Here is a 20,880-nt window from a genome sequence, read left to right as displayed (position 1 = left end):
ACTGACAGACCGACATCTTTACTAGTTATTGTTAGTAGAAAAGAAATGTTTAATTCATCGTGCCACTTAAAGGCTACAAGTACAACACTGGAAAATTAAGGTGGTGTTACTCAATGCATGAGGTGATGGTATGAATCAACCAATACACTTTACATGTCAATATGACAACTCAGATGTTTGAATTACTGGCTCCTCTTGTGTGACTTTTGCTTTAGTTATGATTGGATCTTCGCTCAAATGGATATGAATTTCAACTGGATTATGTGAATTGCAAATATTCTGTTTTCTCACTTGGAGAAAAAATACGTAGTGCTGTGCTCTCTATTGCAGCACAGCACTTACTGTAAGATAACAGCCCTATATTTACAATATAGTGGAGTCCAAAATGTAATGGAGTGCTCTGTTTGCAAAGAGGACACAGTGGCACTAGCTTATTGCTCCTCATCATAGTGGTGCATTGCCGGACAATTAAAAAGCCATCAACTGACTCTCATCTAATTACCTACAGTGTCATCTAACCTTGTAGTTGATATTAAATAAAGTACTTGTCTGTAAAATGAGGTGAACGGAGTAAAAGCATATTCTCAGTTTGCTGGAGACTGGACCAGGAGCATATGCTGCTCTTTATTACAACGCAGCCATTACTGTGATATGTATTAACGATCAAGCAAAGAAAGAAGAAATGAGCCTGTGTGCCCACAGTACGTTTTGAAGTGAATGTTTCAGAGAGCATCACATGGCAGTAGTGGAGAGGAATATTGGGAGGAGATGGAGTGGGTCAGTGATGCATAATGCTGGTTCAGTTGTATAAATGAGATGTAATGGAAACAGACTTATGTCATTTCAGACATAGTACACATGAAAACAACAATCTTATTTTTCCATCATATAGGCATTGGTGTGGCCAATTATAATTAATCTCCTTCTGCAGTCTGCAGCAATAAAATCCTGCAATTAGATAAATAAGTTGTTTTTGGAATCAACCTCTGTAATACAATATCTTGGTTATTATCCAATCCTACAGCATATACCTCCCTCATCCCAAGATAAATTGTAGTCATAATTAGTCCTTTTGTGATTGAAAAAAATTATTAGTTGGAAGAATCTGTCAGGGTAAAAATCTTTTCAATAATTGGATTTTATCCGGGATGACAAAAACATCTAGTCACTGAAACTATGTGAAAATTCACATGATTGTTCATTCAAGAGGGAGTTACATTGCTGTGACTTTTTGTGCAATAATGGTTGAGGTGAAAGAGAAGTTTTGTGTGTTATGTTAAAAAAAAACACTGTTTTCGAGAACTAAATGTATTATCATTTTGAAAGGCGGGAGAATGGGTGAGTAGTACATTTATTAACAACGTGATATATTTTCTATTCATCTGTGACTTCAAAACAAACCTCGCTATGCTTTGGGTATTTCAGCAAATGTCAGACCTGGTTAGACAGATTAGAGCAGGACAGAGCCACTGGCCACTTCCACAGCGCTCAGAATTAATTTACTATGAGTTGGACTTCAAAGATCACTGTGTTGCTGTTCATGCCACCACATCACAGGTGACTGTTACCAGCTGTGAGACAACACTATTTTTTTCCTTTAACATAATTTTGTTGTTGCGTGTAGACTTGTTGTCTGCATAAACTCCTTGCCCAAAACATGATATGGGTTTTTATTTAGAACACTGGAATAAAAAATCCAGAGACACACCTAGAAACTGCAGTACTCTTTTGCAGTACTCTGCAGTACTCTTTATCCAAGTTCACTGCACTGCTTTTTTCCTCCCTCTGATGAGACCGTATTATTCCTCTTTATGTCACCACCTTTCAAAGTCCCTGTGCTCTTATCAGAGGCGGTGTGCTGATGGAGCAGCTGGGCTCCTCGCTGCTGTTGGGCAGCAGAATTAGTTTGGTTTCACTGAATAATGAAGTAGAATGTGTACCCAGTGTTCTAATTAAAACCCATGGTCATTCATCTATCTAATTGATACACTGCCTTGCAGTATAATTTTGTCCCAAATGTGCTATTGCAGTCTCTGTTCCCTGCTCTGTGAGACTCTGCTGAGCAGAAAGGCACCGTGCCAAACCTACGTGGGACGAGGCAAGAGCGACTTCTCATCACACTCTGTCTTAACCCACCCAAAAACATATGTGCACTTAACACACAAGCAAACAAGAGTTTACAACCAATTTACATAGCTAACATTTTTATGAGCTAGTTAGCTAGAGCTCATGAATTCTGTCACCAAGAGTTGACATTTCATCAACAAAATAGTTGGTTTTGGGCTAACTAAGAAGCCCACGTTGTTTACTTTTGAATAAAACTAAAGCCAGAATGTTTCAAAACATTTCTACAGATATTTTTTTTTGTCGACCACATAGTTCCTAATGAGACGCATTACAGTAGAAGATGTCTTAGGTATGCTGGGTTATGGTTTGCATTAATTATTAGAAAGGAAGACGGTGTATTTGTCTTTTCTATCTATACCAAATTTTATACAATATGTTACATTTGACAAAATACAAAGACTAGCAACACCGTTCAGTCCTGCTTTTACAACCCCAGAATTTTTTTTAATTATGACATATTGTCAGCACCGTGGTGAAAATATGAGCCTAAAGCTTCCCCGGAGAAAACATATCTAAAAATAGTCAAATAATTCAAAAGTCGGTGAATTCAAACAGCTGTTTTACAGTTTACGTTATATATATGTAACATACATGTAACGTAATGTATGTGTGTACGGATGGGTTCATGCACTTAATATGAACACCATTAAATTGGACATCTAGTGGACAGCTGCCCTCTCTGATAACATACAAACTCTTCGGAGACAGGTTGAGCCCATGTTTATGAATTATATATATATATATATATATATATATATATATATATATATATATATATATATATATATATATATATATATATATATATATATAATTATAACATGTTGATTATGTATTCTGAATGTGTAAAAAGCAGTAGAGTGGTAGGAAGGAGCTGACATCTTAAGTGGCATTTTGTGTCTGCTGTAATTAAGGATTCGGGATTATTCTGGTGGTTTTGAACATTTGTTTTTTCATTTTTATTATTTTTCTAGATTAATTTCTCTCCTTACACTAAACTGAGAGGAAATGTAACCTCTCTTGCACCAGCAGCAGAGTGTTTAAAAGCCCAGTCTTACACATTTTTGGTCTTATAAAGGAGCACATTGAGGTTGAGCATGCTTAAATTATATCTAACATAATTCTCATCTGAAACATGGTAATGAGGTACTGATGGATAATCGTGTCACAGTAAGATGTATTGTGCTAAAATTCAAGTCTCACTCTGACAAAAATAAACAAAACCAGTTGCTATAGGTTGAGGCAAATGAACAAGAGAAACCAGAAATGACAGAAAAACTTGAAGCATCACTGGCCCTGACTGTCAATGTGAGGCCAACATTGTGGATAATTGGGTTTATTTACAGTAAGCAAAGCTTGCTTTTGTGCTCCGTCTGCTACACTGAAATAAAGCCCCATTTGGATTGAGGTCCCCTCGTTCTTCATTTGATGAAACAATAAAGAAGGAATGCTGTCTGCCTCACTTTATGTAAAATAATAAAGCATAACAGATGTAAATGCAGTGACAGCTGTTAACATTTAAGTATCTATTTATTGAAAACCTTAGAGCTCCAGAATGACTAAATTGCACCTGTTTTTTCACAAGACTGGAATCTGTCTTAAATAATAATGAATAGTGAATTGGCGCAAAACTTGTTTGCATTATGTCACTATACACAGTATGTACAGCAATTGTTTCACATTTAAAACAATATAATAGGATGTAAGAAGTGTAATAATGCCATTAACTGCCTGAGACAGTGCTGCATTTTATAGCTTTACAATTGCACATGAAACAATTGGAGCAGGCTAAAATGGCATCACAGAGACTCGACTATTTTCCCTGAGGGACTCCGTGTTTCTGTTTCATAAGCAATGAAGTAACAAGGGCCACAGTTCCTACACGATTTCATTAGTAGGAACAAACTTTAAAAAGTCTCACTTGAGCTGCTGTACCTGCACATTCATGGCAGCAATTTAGTTTCATATTGTACATTTGGGGGGGGGGGGGGGAATCCAGCCACATTTTGAAGATTACAATAAAACTTGTCAAATTGCAGCTATTAGCTGTGGGGATATATATAGAACCTGTAATATAGTCCATTATTCAATTTTTTTCCTTTCTTCCTCGTGAAATAATACATTTGATCCACACACAAAAACTGATATCCCATTTTCTTACTTAGTAAGATGAATGCTTGCTTTTACATACATAGCAACAGCTCGAAAACAAAACACTATGACAAATATTTGCATTACAATCAAATATTACAGACAATCAGTTGTTACTTACTATTGCAATGGTCTCTTTTAAAGTAAAATAAATGATGTTCCTCATTTTGGATTACTGGTAATAACCACAGAACCTTAATGCCTTTTGCCTTAATGTAGAACTTCATTGATGAGTGTATTATTTTAATGTTTTATATATATGTTCTAGTATTACATTAAGTACATATAATACATATATTAAAATACATTTATATACTATGTTGCATATATTAATTGTGAAAAGTGCTGATTTATTGTGCTAAAATATATTGTATCTGCAAACTTGAGGATTTAATCAATAAATTGGTTGTGAGAATACTGATAAAATAATAAAGATTAAAGTAGTGGATGAATGACTAATGGAAGTTGGCACATGGTTAGATTTGCTAATTGTTCATTTACCAAGCAGTTAAAGTTATGAAGAGCTTGTTCACGTGTTAAAAAAATAAAGTTTTGGAATTGGTTTAATGTATGATTGCTCTTGCTTGTTTGATTCATCATTATGTCCAGCACCCCCAGCGGCTTGTCTTTTACTGGTCAATAAGGCGTACTTTGTGGGCATCAGCCAGACCAATTTATTTCTAATTATTTGTTCAGCCATGCTTGTATAAAATGGGGCAGCTGCTAGCTGGATAGATTTTAAGCATCACTTGAAATTCCAGGGATCCTCTTGCGATTATTGACATGCAGGCACACGTGAATAAGAGTATTCAACATATTGAAATTAGCATCTGTCAGTCATTTCAGGTTTTCAGGCATTGCCAATGTGTTGCCTACAGATGTCTCATAGTAAACAGTCTATGTTCAATTCCACTGTACAAACACTCAAATGTGCTCAATTGCCCATGATGCACATCTCGTCTCTTTCATCTTTTAAATGTCACTGTATTATAAGCAATGCTCATGTTGATGTGTGCTCATAAATCACTTGTAGCCAGAGGTGGCCTAAAAGCTAACATGCTGCTTTGGGGTTAGGTAGAAACTCATCCATAATTTCCCAGAATGCAGGGTGAGGGGTGTGGGCAAGGGAGGTTGCTCCTGCTAAAATGCCCCACGCTACGGGGGGCACATGTTTACTGACATCCCCACAGAGGCTGCGAACAATCACCTCCTATCACTCGTTCCTTTAGGGGCCTTGCTGTTACATTAATGCATTGAGCTTCATCTCATTATTCATAGCTGTTGACTCCAGGGGGAAACTGTTGGGATAGAGTCACTACAGTAGCAAATGGATACTGGGTCATCTTTAGCATTCCAGGTGGTATTAAGCCTAAGGGAACATGGCCCATAGAGAGAGCACTGTAGCTGCATGTCATGCAAAATTGAAAGCATGTTTAAATTTAGCCTAAAATGTACTGATTACAATATGATGAATATGCTCAGGGTTAATGAGCTTACCTAGTCCATTTGCCTTTATTGTCCTAAGGTAAAGAAAGTCCTTCAAGATACCAACTAATGCCAGAATTGTTTATGAATAAAAACCCGTAAATCAATAAATAAATGTAATTCAGGACCTCAAGGGCATTCATTTGTAAACCCTAGAAGGTCAATAGTTAGTCTTTCTCCAACAGTCTTGAAATGCAAATTAAATATTAATATGATATAGGTTCATACTACATCCATACTAATAAACTAGGTGTTAAATATTCTGATGTTATTTATTAGGTTTTCTGTCCATCTGTCTTGCGCTTGTCTGTTGGCTAATAATTGGCAGTAACAATAGTGTAAGTTTAAAATTCAATATTTAGAAGACTGGTGCTTTGACAAAGTCTTGTTTGGCTTGTTCACTAGCTATTAAAAGTGTGACTCAACTTAATTTTTGTGGGACATTTAAAAAACACACACATTCATAAATAAGTTTTACCAAAGTACTTGAGACATATATTTGGAGGGGTTAGTTGCAGTTACTTAAAGAAATAAGAATATAACTTGACAAGCAGATGAAGATAGTACTGCAGAACCACAAAGTCTTAAAATGCAATGTTTTCTTCAATTGCAATTCATTTATCAAATGAAAAAGATGAGGAGGCTTTGACCAAAGTGGACTACCGTTGACGACACAGTGGGGAAAACATGGAATTGTGTAAATAATAACAAGAATGTTGGCTAATCTATTTAGCAATGTCAGTTTCAGGGTCCTGGAATTGTGCATGCGAATTTACTGTCACTGTCATGGTTAATTCTGAATTGACACAGTGTTGACTGAATTGGAAGAAAAGGAACAAAAGTTGACCTGATTCCTGTCGCACCAGATGAAACAGTCTAAACACATCTGTGGTGTTTTGTAGTTGTAGCCATTCATTGATTAGTAAAAAAAAATGTACAAGTCAACATAGCTTTATGTAAAATTAGTTGAATGGATTGTATCATGTCCATTGATTCTTTTCACCAAGTGGGAGCCAACATTGCCGTTAGGAATTCCTGATATCTCTGACTCTTTATTAAAGTGTCAGGCTGACGTGATGGCTTTTTCTTACTCAACTGCTTGCAATTACAGTTTAAATAATTTGACATGAATGTGGCATCACTGTGATGTTTGAACAGAACTGAGACACTGTTAACTGTATTAATAACATCTGTACTTTTACTAATTTGACAAGTCTAAATTTCTGCTGTGAAAAAGGCCTTCTACATATGCTGTTGAAGAATTGCTTTATTCTCACTGAGAAATATGAGTGATTGGTCATTATTTTTTAAGTAATTTGCTAAACACAGCTTATGAATGTCAAACCCCTTTCTGAAAACTCACACGGCACAGTGCTATGGCTGAATTACTGAATGCTGCATCCCAGCGTGCGTCCTGAAAGAGTTCTTTCTCTGCAACTTCAAAGTGAAACGATTCAAAATAAGCTTATACAATGAAAAAAGAAACACAGGCGTAGAGAATCAGGTTAAATAAAGCTAATGTCCCTTCCCTCGAACTTCAGCTTTATTGATATTTCATGAGTGGAGAGAGGACTTCAAAGGGAAGCTGGGTCCGATCGATGAGACAGATTCCAGGGTATTATGTTGACTCTTGCAGCTGCCGTCAACAACTTAAAGGACGAAAGGAATGATTATTCCTTGCCTGCCTCCCTTACCTACCGAATATCGTACTCTTCATCCCTCACTTTTGGGTTCAAACACCACTGTCATCTTAAAATTCCTTTATCTTTTATCAGAGATGGTCACAGGGTGTTAGTGGAGCCCAATGAATCACTGCATAGGTATATAGAGTGTGTACTTATATATTTGTATGGTGGAGCATTGTTATTTTCCTTAACCCATTTGAAAATGAGCCCTACGCACTGTCTGCAAACACAGAGGTGGCTTTCACTTCTTTGTGGCAGAATTTAAAATATTCATAACTTATTCTCAGTACTTTCGACTCTGCAAGGGGAAGGCATGGAAACTGCATAATGGTCTATAGCTTCCTAAAAAGACAGTGTGAAATAGAAAAGTGATTCCACATCCTGAAATGATATTTATAAATCACAGCAGCATGTTGGCAGAAAATTCCAAAAGTGGATTGAATCAATCCGTGAGCTCTGCAGACGAAACATCCTCCACACACGGTACATGGCTTATACTGTAGGCAGTCATCAGCAGGGTACAATGTGATAAAATGTGATTATGTTCTTTAGAGAAAAAAAAATTGCTTAGTTTTTTTTCTCTTTACCTGCTTTTGGTTCCATCTGGAGTGAACATTCAAAATGAATTAGTGAGGTAGATAAAAAAAAATCCACTGGTTGAGTCTGACAAGAAAAAAAAATGTTTTTCTTTTAACCACATACCCTAAAAATTTCAATCAACTTTTTTTTTTATAACTGAAGATAGGCTCAAGTAAACAAATGAGCTGGCTTTTACATGAAGTTACAAATACTGCGTTTTCCTACTTCACAAATAAACACTCAAGGGCACACTGCACTTACAAGCCAGTGAGGAAATCCTAGTGGAGCTTCAAGCGAAAAGTTTCTGACAGGTTCATTGGGGGACCTGGATGTGAGCCCACGAGTTGCTAAGAACTGCTTAATACAAGATTGTTAGAGAAAGCGGGTGAACTCTTTTGACGCAGAGTGTGGAGCCAAGAAAGGCCCTGTGAGATAAGAACGGAGCCGAGTCACAGTGGTAAATATTCTTATCATTTCAAAATGATTCTTTTTATCAGTCTCTCTGCCTTTTTTACCTGTGGACAGAATCCATTTAGGAGGTGTACCTGCTAAAATTTCTTGATGGTATCAAAGTCAACATCTGTGCTAATGGCCAAGCTTGGCACAAAGTGCATCTCCCTGCTAAGGTATTCATCTGCCTTTTGTATGGTTGTTCTTCTCTTTAATAGTCCCTGTACTCCGTCTTTTGTCCTCTGAATTTAGAAGTGCATTGAAGGGCCCTTTTAGTCTCCAATATGAATACTGAATACAGTAGGCCAGGTGTGATGTTTAAGGTACATGGGCAATTAAAAGTCGTGACAGCAGAGCATATATTTACCTTAAAAATACCCTTAGAATTTATATTAAACAAGTCTTTTGGCTCATGGGTGTTCACTGAAGTTGTTGGTGTTGTTGCTTAAATTAGCGTTAAAAAGACATTCTATTTATGACCGAATATGTGTTTAAACAGGAAAACTGTATGAGGAATAGGCCCACTTGAGGAAAATAATGTAAAAGCAGGATCGAACAGTGACAAAGGAAGGATGAGTGAGAGAGGTCTACATTTTATAAAAAGAAATTAATAATAACTTTCTCCAGCTAATGTATATTTTTGCTATCGAATTGAGGCAACAGTTTCTAACCCAATAGTCTCTATTACTGGATAACTAGAGTCTTAAAAATGTTTTTGTTGCTGTTTAACTACATAGCTACAAAACCAGTAAAGTAAAAATAACAGCATTTAAGTACATTTGAACTAGTGTCTCTATGTTATGCTACTTTATACTACATTTCAAGAGGAGATATGTTTTTCTTTTTTTTTCTGAAATAAAATGTGTTTACTCTAAAACTAAAATACAAAATGCTGCTTACATAACAATGTATCACTGGTTAACATTTGTAATTTTACTTAAATAGAAGTTTGAATGCAGAACCTTCTCCTCTAATGAATATTGTTGCATTGCACCGCTGTAGAAAACAACACTATATTTAAATAAAATCCGAATGAACAAAGTCCAAATTTAGATGTGGTTGTTTTGAGGCCCCTCTGTGGCTGTGGAACATTGAGCGGCGGCTCCTTCGTTTGTTCATAGAAAGCACATGAGAATCATGGAAGGTTGTATGGAAGCCTGCCATTCATTTAAACCAACCTGTTATTTTTACAATACTCCACCATGAAGCTGGACATTGAAAGGATTTAAACTTAACGGATCCAAGCTTTAAGGAAGGTGAGGCATGCAAGGCCATCAGGCAGTAAACCATCATTTCAGTCTAAGCTGTAGAAAGTGAGAAAGCTTAGCAGATCAATACTACATTCCCTTTGTGCAGTGAATCAACAAATATGCCCAAAGGATCACAAAGGGACACTCGTCCACGGGCTTGTGCAGTGCAGTTCAGATGCCTAGTCCGTCAGGGACGATGGACACATACATCAACACTTCAACTATGTAGCTTCTGATGGCATGTCTGCGAAAAGTCAGCCAGTTTCCTTTTAAATACTGATTGAGTAAAAACCAGGAGAGACATGACTGCTGCCGAAGGAACACTTTAATGCTGCTGAACAGCCTCTGCAGGAGCAGGTAGCGTGTCTTGCGCTAATCTACTTCCACTGAGTAGTGTGGAAAAACTCATGAACAGACAGGTAGCAGCTATGGATTACTGTGTTGAATATGGTAAGTTATTTAAAAATATTAACTACCCCTCCTGTGAAGGATGTATTCATAGCCACACAATTGAAATAACATGGTAAAGTTCACTCTTTCTCACCACACTCAATATATAGATTCAAGATTTTTGGTTTATGGTTATGTGGTTATTATGCGATTCACATAATTATCACAAGCTTTGTTATTTTCTCTGCAGTCACTTAACCTGTGGTGTATTCCTACATTTTGACATAGTCGTGGCGTTCCTTACCTTGCGGTGCCTACGCGAAACATTTTCATATGGCGTAACATTCGCAAACGACTCTGATGTGGTACTGTTTTTGCTAAAAGGGGCGTCACTTCTTTCACTGACGTGTTGGCCGTACACTCGTCATGCAGCTGCCTTTGGTGCTTTTTCAAGCGCCGATACGTTGGTTGGTGGTGTTGCATCGGGAAGTAGCGACTGAATGCTTTGCACAACAACTTCTCTTGTTGCACATCTGTCGGCTCAAACCCGAAACACTCCCATACGTCAAACGTTGCTTCTGGCTCCGAGGAGGACACTTCACAAATGCAATGTTTTTCTTTGGTCCACCCGTTGATGGGCGTTGTTGTTGGTGGGCGTATACACAGTTGCCCTGGGCAACTTCTGATTGGTGAGAATGACTAGTACGTGTGCAGCAAATTCCGCTTAATCGATCAGCCCTACTGTGAATTACTTTTTTCAAATCAGTTTTTGAAAAGTAATCCTGTGCTTGTTTGTCCTTTTTACGGTCTGGGTGGGAGAAACATGGATCTGTAACGGATACAAATAAGAGAGGCTATCAAATATTCAGGTGTGATAATCTTCCAGGAAACTGCTGAAATTTAATTTTCCAATTCATCTGTCTCTTTCTTCACGTGTTTTGTAAGTTAGGCCATAAGTATCGCGCTTGTTAATCAGGTCATGTTTTTCCCTTTTCCCTGCTCAGCCAGTTATGAAAGAAATATGATCCAATATGTGAAAATGCTATTTAATGAACCTTTTCTCTGCCCAGTCCAGAAGACTAGGATGTAGATTACAGTAATGAATAAGAGGATAGTGCTTCCTTTGAGATGAACGTCGCCAAAATGCATATGATGTCTTGAAAGCTGTTAAAGTGAGTTTAATTTATCACGGTCTATTACAGCATGTACAAGCTTTCATGATCAAGGCAATGACCCGTTTTTCCAAACAACTACACAGCATGTGGTTTGAACACACTGTGGGAGTGAAAATGGATTGGGCTTGATTTATCAAGCAGAGTAGAAATATCAGTGAGCTCTAGTGTAAAAATATGTAATCTACATCCTGATCTACCACTTCACAATTTCAGTTTATGCTCAGTTATGCATTTCTATCCTTTCAGCAATATGTTTAAATGCATCATGGTATGCATGAACTGATATGTTGATATCATGGGGAGGGGATGATAAGGTGTATTCTGTGTGCTATTGCATGTTCTTGCTACAGTTGTGGCCTAATCGCTTTATTTTTTCTTTCTATTTTCTTTTCTTGTATTCTTTATCTTAACAATAATTTGCCTCAGTATAGCTAAAAACCTACGCTAATAACTAACAATAAATTGAGCAGGCAGGAAAAACATGCACAAATAGGCCTACATAAATCAATATCTATAATCCAAATCCATATCAGTCGTTTAAATATATCTACCCTTGCTGTTTATCGGCCATCATCAAAATTGCTCTTACACTACAGTACAGATTGCTGTCCTGTTCTTTATAGATTTTTGAAGTATTTAAGTAGATTTCCCCCCAAAATGATATCCTTCATGTATTGCAAAAGAGGGAAGAATAGTAAATTGATCCTAATGTAATAAAAGCTCTTGAAACCAATTCACAGTAATTCTGAACAGGAAGGGGATGCAGGGAATAATCATGCTGGCCGTGTCCTTAAAAGTCATTCACTGAAGTCTGCACATGATAATGTGTTTGACACGTGGGTTTGATTATTCTTCTATCACGTCATCCCTGCTTGATGGCTTTGATATGATGCTCAATTCTTTGGACTTGTATAAGGGATCTTTTGCTACTGGCTAATAATTATGTTTGTATCACTCTCGTCTGTTTGTAAGGTTTCTGAGAAGGAACTTTCATACACTTAAAAAAACACAATAATGTTCATTTTTTATGAAGCTGCCATGTGTTGGGCGTCGTTTCTCTCTTCTGTAACACAGCGTCGAAGGCAGAATTGCCTCTTTAGATGCAGCCTTAAAGCCCCCTGGGGTAACATTTTACGAGAAGTGCAGCTCCTCACAGTTTATCAAGGAATTTTACTCAAACGTCCTTTCTTGTGAGGTACTTAAGATTTTTTTTTATATATATATATATATATATATATATATATATATATATATATATATATATATATCTATACTGGAGGCCGGTCGATCCAGAGAAGACTCAAAGTCCCATCAGATCTGGAGCTTTGTGATGGCTCTGCAGAAAGGTTATTTTCATCTGTGCAGCCATAGTGCACTACATTTTCTATTTTAATTTGAAGTCTCCTTAGAATCTTTGGCACATTTGCAAAATGCCTACACTGGCTGGAAGCATAGGGTAGACTGGCAACTTCTTGAAGTAAACAAAGTCAAAACCCTCTGAGTGCAAGTAATTTACATGAGACAAGCCAGTGCCATGCATGTATGTTTATGTCATCCAACTCATTATGATTGGTTTAAGCTCATTTCCATAATGCAAGGCTGCAAAGCCTGCAGGGGTTTCTGTGTGGGAAATAAGAAATATGAATCGAAGATAAAATGAGAGAAAGCTAAAATGGCTTGCAAGAAGTAGATTATATGTCAAAACACTGTTGCTGACAGAAGAAAAGAAAACATTACTGATGTTTTAAATATCATATCATTATCTGTATTTACGCCTCTAGCACTGAAACTGTATTGGGTTAATATCTGATGTGCATGCTTTTGTCATTTGGTCCAATCCATTAGGTTGTTGAGCGGTTCAATGTGAAGTCTTTTGACAGTTATTGGAAGGATTACCATTAAATCTGAAACAGACATTTGTGAGGTCCAGATTGCTCTGGTACCACAATGGCAAAACCTTCCAAGTGTCCAATACCTTAATTCATGACTGGAAACATCTAAATGACCAAGTCTTGTCAACCACACGTTTGAGCTTAAGTTAGATTAAAGCATCCAAATGAAACACAGACCCTGTCAAACTGAGTCAGATATGTCAAGGTAACCGCAAAGTGGTGAAGAAATACTCTATGTTGTTTTCTCATTTGTGCTGAGCAGCACACCTCACGGGTGCTAGATAGGCTATCAACTTTTACTCTTAATTACAGATGATTTATTTTTTACAACATATTCACTTATATATCAAACTGTTTCCTCAATTATGTATGTATTGTAAATGGCTGTACTTGGCTACACTCATGCATAATCAATGATCTGTGCTAACACATTTGTTTCATGTCAGATACACAGCCTTACAAATGTGTAGTTTGAGCTGCCACCACATGCAAAACATGAACTTTAACATAGTGAGTAAGTCAAGTTTACTTTAAATGTCACTGCGCACCTTAATACTTTATTTTGCTCTCATTTTTGGATTAACTTTATAAAAAAACTATATCAGCTACTCTCTTATGGTGATGAAAATCTTCTTTTATTTTACTATAAAAAAAATGTTGTTTTCAAATCATTGCCCCAATACAGTAACTCTGTGCAATCAGGATTAAAATGTCACTTTCCATAAGTGAACCTTCACATTTCATTTACATTACATACATCATTAGGGAATTTGGATTAGGGATTATGCTTTCCTGTCAACTTTTTACCCGGGGCGCAACACATCCGGTCATCCACCCTCATGTGAACCCAAGGTTGACGATTCCGACAAGGTCAGTCTTTTTCTAGTTATTGATCACTCTGTAGATCAGTGCCAGCAGCCGATAAAATGTAGAGTCAAGGACTGCTAAATCCAATCACTGGAAGCCAAAAGGACTATATCACTCCCTGCGTCTAAGGACTTTATGATTTGGAACCAATAGACTCGTATGTGATGCTGTAAAACAAAGTGGGTTGTTCAGATATATTCAACATCAGGCCTTAAAGGGCCCATATTATGCCCCCTTTTACACAAGTTACATTGGTTTTCAGGTGTGTGCACTACATGTCTTTGCCATTCCATGTCAAAACACCTCAAGGATCAAGCCACACAGCACCCTCCTCTTTCTGTATAAACAGCCCTGTGAGACTACAGTCAATTCCAGCTCTTTCCTGCTCACTCTTCGCCCCCCTCCCTTCGTGTTCCGCAAAGCTCCTCCTCGCTCCTCCCCGGGTCTGCTGCCATGACAACAGTCGCACCTAACAAGGCACATACACGACGTAGAGACCTGGGAGGCCCAGAACACGTTCTCCATAATTACACACAGAGCACAAGGGGCTGGGCGATAGAACGTTAACGACATCCCGAGTCTAGCTCCGCCGGTAGCCGCAAGCCGGCAGCCGCGACCGAACGCCGGCAGCCGGGAACCGCGACCGACCGCCGGCAGCCGGGAGCCGGGAGCCGCGACCGACCGCCGCAAGCCGGGAGCCGCGACCGACCGCCGGCAGCCGCGACCGGCAGCCGCGACCTCCGCCGCAAGCCGGGAGCCGCAACCGACCGCCGGCAGCCGGGAGCCGCGACCGACCGCCGCAAGCCGGGAGCCGCGACCTCCGCCGCAGCCGCGACCGACCGATAATGGAAAAAAAAACCATGCTTAATTATGGTAATTTCGAAAACCGTTTCAGTTTTCAATATGTCTTTATAATTATAAAAACTGATAAGAAAACGGGAATTTTTTCCTGAAAGCATAAAGTGCGGATGTAGGAGCAAAGAGGAGAGAAAGAGACAACAAAAATAAACTTTTGTCAGAAAATGAAATTGTTGAAATCAGGAACTTGCTCAGCCAACAGAGACTTTGAGTTGCCTGGCTGACATGGAAAGTTGAGAGAGAGCAACAGTCTTTGTAAATTGCCTCAGTCTTTGTTGACTTGACAGCTGATCTTTTCAGGTTTGACAGCCTCCACAGTGCTGGAAACCATTTGATTTTTCACTTTAGGTCTTTCCCTGAATTGACTGTTTCATATGTTGTCATATGCTTTCATTGGGGTAATATTCGTTACTTAATATTTAATTCATATTTAGTCTTTTAAGTGTTCATGCAATATGTAAATGGTTTTATAGCAGTTGAAGTTATCAGATGTTGTCAATCATGATGCTGTGATGTCTCGAGACTGAAATGTCATTGCAACTATTAACTAGCCTAATGACTAGTAGGCTAGTTTTTAGTTATCATGACATTTATTATAAGTGCTATCATCAGGTCAAAATTTGTTGTTTATGAATAAATATTAGACTATAATATTAGACTACTTTCGTTTATGATCAAATAACTACAAAACTAGATCATTACATTCCCATCATCCTCAGCTGTGTATGGTACAAATTAGTAACTAACCCTGGTCCCAGAATGCAGAACTAAGGACCACAAACTTGCTTAAATTAGCAGTTGCATTGCACTTTTTTCTGAGTTAGGATTGTTCAGGCATTATTCCAGGGGTGATAAGCCCTACTGCTAATCTTGAAGTCTCCCCAGATAAACAGTCTAAAATTGTTGGGTTTTGTGTTATTTGCGGTTTGTTACAATACGAAACCACATACTTCAAACAAACGGCCCAGACGGGAATTTTTTACTATATTTCCACAGCAGCCATTTTTCTTCTGCCATCACGCTGGCCGCTGTTATCAAAAGGATAATGTCAAAGTAATTTTAAACCAGTCTACACTCAGCAGCCATCTTGGCAGAAGGCTAACAATAGGCCCTAAATTAATGAATTTAAATGGTGATTGCATGTATGCATGACATAAATACTGCCAGTTATCACCAGTTTAATCTGATTTAAACTAAGTTTTAAAGAAAATGAGTGGTTTGTCATTCTCCTATAACGTGTCATACTGCGTTTTTTATATAAACATAAGGAAATCTGAAAAATTGTCACCATTGTCAATTGTCACTGGGCCATATTTCAAGGATACAAAGTTTATAACCCATTACAGTAGCTACTGTTAGAAAAACAATAGCTAACTTAAGAGTTCAAACATTACAGTTTAACTGTGTCACATGATAGAATATAAAGCACATAAATTATTTTACAATATCAACGCATATCATGAATGTTATTGAGCTAAACTACAGGATAGGTTTTTCTTTACAAACATGTAATGAGAAAACGGATCTTTATATATCACTCATTACAACTACGGAGTAATTTTAAAACACATTGATAGATTTTCATGGTAAATACCTCATTCTGTCCTTCAGGACAGGAAGATAGTCAATCAGCAGTCCCAATTAGGATTCACAGAAAATACAGAGATTAATAATTTTTGTTACCATCAGGTTTTGTGTAAAAATGAAAGCCGTTTGCTTTACTGTATATACCGTGTATGAATTCAAAGGAAAATGTTCTGTTGACAGACTTGAAAGAATAAGGTATCAGTGAGTGTTTAAAAGGTTTTGTGACTGAAAAGTTTGTCACTGACTTGACAACAAGGTCACTCAAGATAACAGCTTAACGTGACCCATTATACTTGTGTCTGACAGGGGTTGGTAATCAACTGTCTATTAGCATCATGGTTGGCAAAATGGATAAAATACCCATCACATAGCCATCAGATAAATCAAACTGCCTGTCTCTCCCTAATTGATTTAATTGGTCCTCAGACTGTATTATGTCCTGTAGCACTGCCTTGTCTAAAAAAGAACAAAATAATATACATTACATTAGGGCAGGAAAATTCCACTTTGTTAATTTTAAGCTAAGCAAATACATTTCTAAACTGATTATTTTATTTTATTCATTATTTATCTGTATTATTTTTGGATAAATAAATAAACAAATGCAAAGGGTTCAGGAATTAGCAGGTGTGAAACATCTCTTACAAAAGCAATAACCAGCCCTGGGGTTGAGGAACCAAAGATGGGCCAGTCCTCCCAGGGTGCAGTTTCATCTCACAGGTATTGTTTGCACGGATAAGATCAATTGAAAACTTCTTTGCCATTTGCCTTCTTCCCAGTCTTAACATAGTTTGAGTCCTCAAGGGAAGACAACTGGCAGAGAGGATAAGCCTTTCAGTGTTGCAGATGAATTGTTGCCTTAGAGTGGGAGAAATCAGAAACCAGCCAGACTGTGACGAAGTGATGCAGTGGTACACAAAATAAAGCTGTTCCTCTTAGACTCTTGAGTAAATGGTGTGGGATTCTCTTTTTGAAAGTTAGGGCTGATAAAGATGATGGCTTTTAGGAACCGGACAAACACAAACCCGACCAATTGGAGTATAAAGTGTCACAATCTTGGTAAAGAATCGAAACAAAAACAAAACAAAACTGTCATGAAGCATTAAAAAAAAAAATATATATATATATATATATATATTCATTTTCACTGTGAACATTTTGAACACTAAGTTCGTCCTGCATTCAGGGTGTCCTAGATTTTAAAAGGAAAGCAAAAGGGTCCAGTGTGGTCACAATAAAATTATATTTACATTATAAATTCAAGTTTATGGAAAAAGACGGTATAATGATATTGTAAATGCCCTTGACAACTATGTCCCACAAGGAATTCTACTTGCCACGGAATCATCTAACAATTATATATATGGTCTACTTAATGAGCTGCAATTTTCCTTGCAAAATATCACATGCATATTTCATTACACATTTTCAGGAACATCTCTGCAGATTCAGTAATTTTTTGCAACAATAATCACAACAAAACTCTTGAGAAGCATAGGATACAGTAACATGAACACCTAATCCAATAGCCGTGCAATAAATGCTGCCTCAGTGAAGCTTATAATACTCAATTTGTGTTGACAGTGTGTCAGAAGTGCTGAATAATTAAGCCAAATGCTTCAGAAATGTGGCATTTATTGCAGGGTTATTATTTGCTGCTGCAGGTGTTCGTGTCATTGTCCAACCCCCTGCACGTGAACATGGAAACATCCTTATTATACAAGTTTGTTGGCAGAATGAAGAGCTGTAGAATGCTCAACTTCACTTCAGACAGGAAATTGATTCTTTACTAAAGTAAACTTGGTATGTTTAGTTGTAAGTGAAAAGCTCAGGGTGATTTTTCATTAAAAACAATGATAACACTGTTTTGTTTCCTCACAGAGAAACACAGCCTGCTCCATGAATGTGATTGCCTCATTGTCTCTTGGTGTTGTTTATACTGAGGTGGCATTCATGAGTCAAATTAATATTGCCACTTAGAGTCCATCACTTATAATGAGCAATATAATCAACCAATTACTTTTATAATAGTCTATGCTGATTTCAAATTTACTCACATGTAAATTCTTCCCCAGGTTTTGCAACGTTTGAGTGGGGGAGCTATCAGTTTATCAGATACCATGTGGATTCACCCCAAAAGTGATTCATATTTGAAAATATTGTATCTGTTAATCTCAAACAAGGAAAAATTACAAAACTGTAGGTCTGGTGCAAGACACCCTTACATCAAACAGCGTCCCCCACTGAGTACTTCCCCTCCGAGGAGTTCAGTGTAATATGTATAACCAAAGATTTTATTTTGTAAACATGCTGCTTTATCTGGCAGCCATCACATTAGGTGTGCCTCCACAGAGTGTTATCAAAAAGAGATTTGAGCATCCTTCCTCCTCCAATGAGGAAAAACGAGTTCAAAGCTGATGTTTATCACCTCAGCAAAAGGCAATGTATGTTGCCATAGGCAACACTCCACAGATAATGTGATTTCTTAACTTTCCATGTCCTTACTTTCCTGTTCAAATAATATCCATGTACAGTATGAGGAACTATAACTAAGGACTTCCTTACGAAGAGAATGATTGAAAACAAATAATTTGAATATGGTTGCATCACCGTGTACATTAACTACAACATCATTTTCTAATACAAAAAAGTTTAAATTTTAAGTTTATGTTCAACAATATAAATGTGGCTGTAAAAGTGTTAATGATATTACCATACATTATATTAGAACCTGGTTGTGTTTACAAACTCAAACAGTAATTTTTGTTTAAGTGTGTGTTCAAATGAAGGAGTTAATGCGTCTTAAAGTTCTCCTTAACTGGTTAAATACCCCAGTGATTTAAATTAGGGCATTTTATATAACTGAGAGATTTTGAGGAGAAACACATTTTTTCCCAATTCAAGACATGTGACCTCATTTTGCAGCACAACAGTAATTGATCATTGTGGATATTTATATTATAACAAGGTGCAACCATGGCAATGACATATACTGGATGGTCTCAGACATGGATAATACCCAACACACGTCTTAGAAACCCAGACTCAGAGGTTACACAATACAACTGTCTCTTAATGGTGGTTTGTGTCACTATATATTTTTTGTAGTTATATTGTGTCCTTGTACTGGTTTTATATATACAGTATTTTACTTGTTTTAAGTCTCCTTGTGGGTGTTTTGCATCTCTGCCTTAGGCTCCATCCATACAATGTTTTTCATTTTACAACAGCGTTTTAAAAGTGAAACTATGTCCGTCAAAACAAGCATATTTAGCTCTGTATCAGTGTTAGTGTCTGTCCTAACACACCTGAAATGCATGTGCTTGCCGGTGTAAACAGGAAGCAGATTGTCTAATCTGCATTTGGTTGCTAGAGTTACAGAACATACTACGAATGGGAAACAACAGTGGCAAAAGACGAGGGGTTTCTTTTCTTGTACTGATTACAACATCAGGCCTTAATGATTAAGATGTGAGATTCAGCAAAACAGCAGCTCTAGTTGATTATTACTGGATTAGGAAGATAATCCATATTTCATAAACAAGGGTGTTGGTGCTGAGTAGATTTTATGAGGCGTTCATTATTCTGTTCCTGAACAAATGTCTAGTCAGGAATCAATTGTAGACCCCCGCTTTAAATGTAAAACAAGCAAAGGAAATCAACCTTTAAACTGTTTTTTTTTTTTTGCACCTGGATAATGGAAAAAAAAACCATGCTTAATTATGGTAATTTCGAAAACCGTTTCAGTTTTCAATTTGTCTTTATAATTATAAAAACTGATAAGAAAACCTGTTTTTTTCCTGAAAGGATGAAGTGCAGATGTAGGAGCAAAGAGGAGAGAAAGGCGAGTTGTCACTGATAGGCACCAATCAGGAGGTGAATTCAGGTGTCTGCGTCATAGTTTCTATGATTTTGGCACTCAACAACTTCAGGGTAGTATGGACTCCGGCGTTATCATAGCAGCAGTGATGCATTTTAAACTGAACACGTGGATGTAACCATAACTGTATGACAAGAAATGTTGACAGTCACTCCAGATTCCCCCAAAACCTTGAGACCCTGGGCCTGAACCCAGTATGTACAGTTAATGTATGTTCATGCTTGACTAAGGTTAGGGGGAAATTGTTGTAAGTATTAATGAAAGGTAAACATTTATTGCATATCTGACACATCAATGTGTGCGGTGGACATTGAAATCCTGAAGTGCGAATTTGTCCATGATGGAAACAATTTCTAGGGATACTGGTCTGCTTATGTTTCCAGTTAGTGTAGACCACAATATTTCTTAACTTCAAAACCTACCATCAAAATGGAGATCATGCTAAAGTTGCTTGGAGCAAATATTTTAGTAAATGACTAAAAAAATACCCAGAATGCTAACTAA

The sequence above is a fragment of the Scophthalmus maximus genome, chromosome 10 (assembly GCF_022379125.1).
Source record: "Scophthalmus maximus strain ysfricsl-2021 chromosome 10, ASM2237912v1, whole genome shotgun sequence".
NCBI classification, from domain to species: domain Eukaryota; kingdom Metazoa; phylum Chordata; class Actinopteri; order Pleuronectiformes; family Scophthalmidae; genus Scophthalmus; species Scophthalmus maximus.
Note: the sequence above shows the minus strand (reverse complement) of the source record.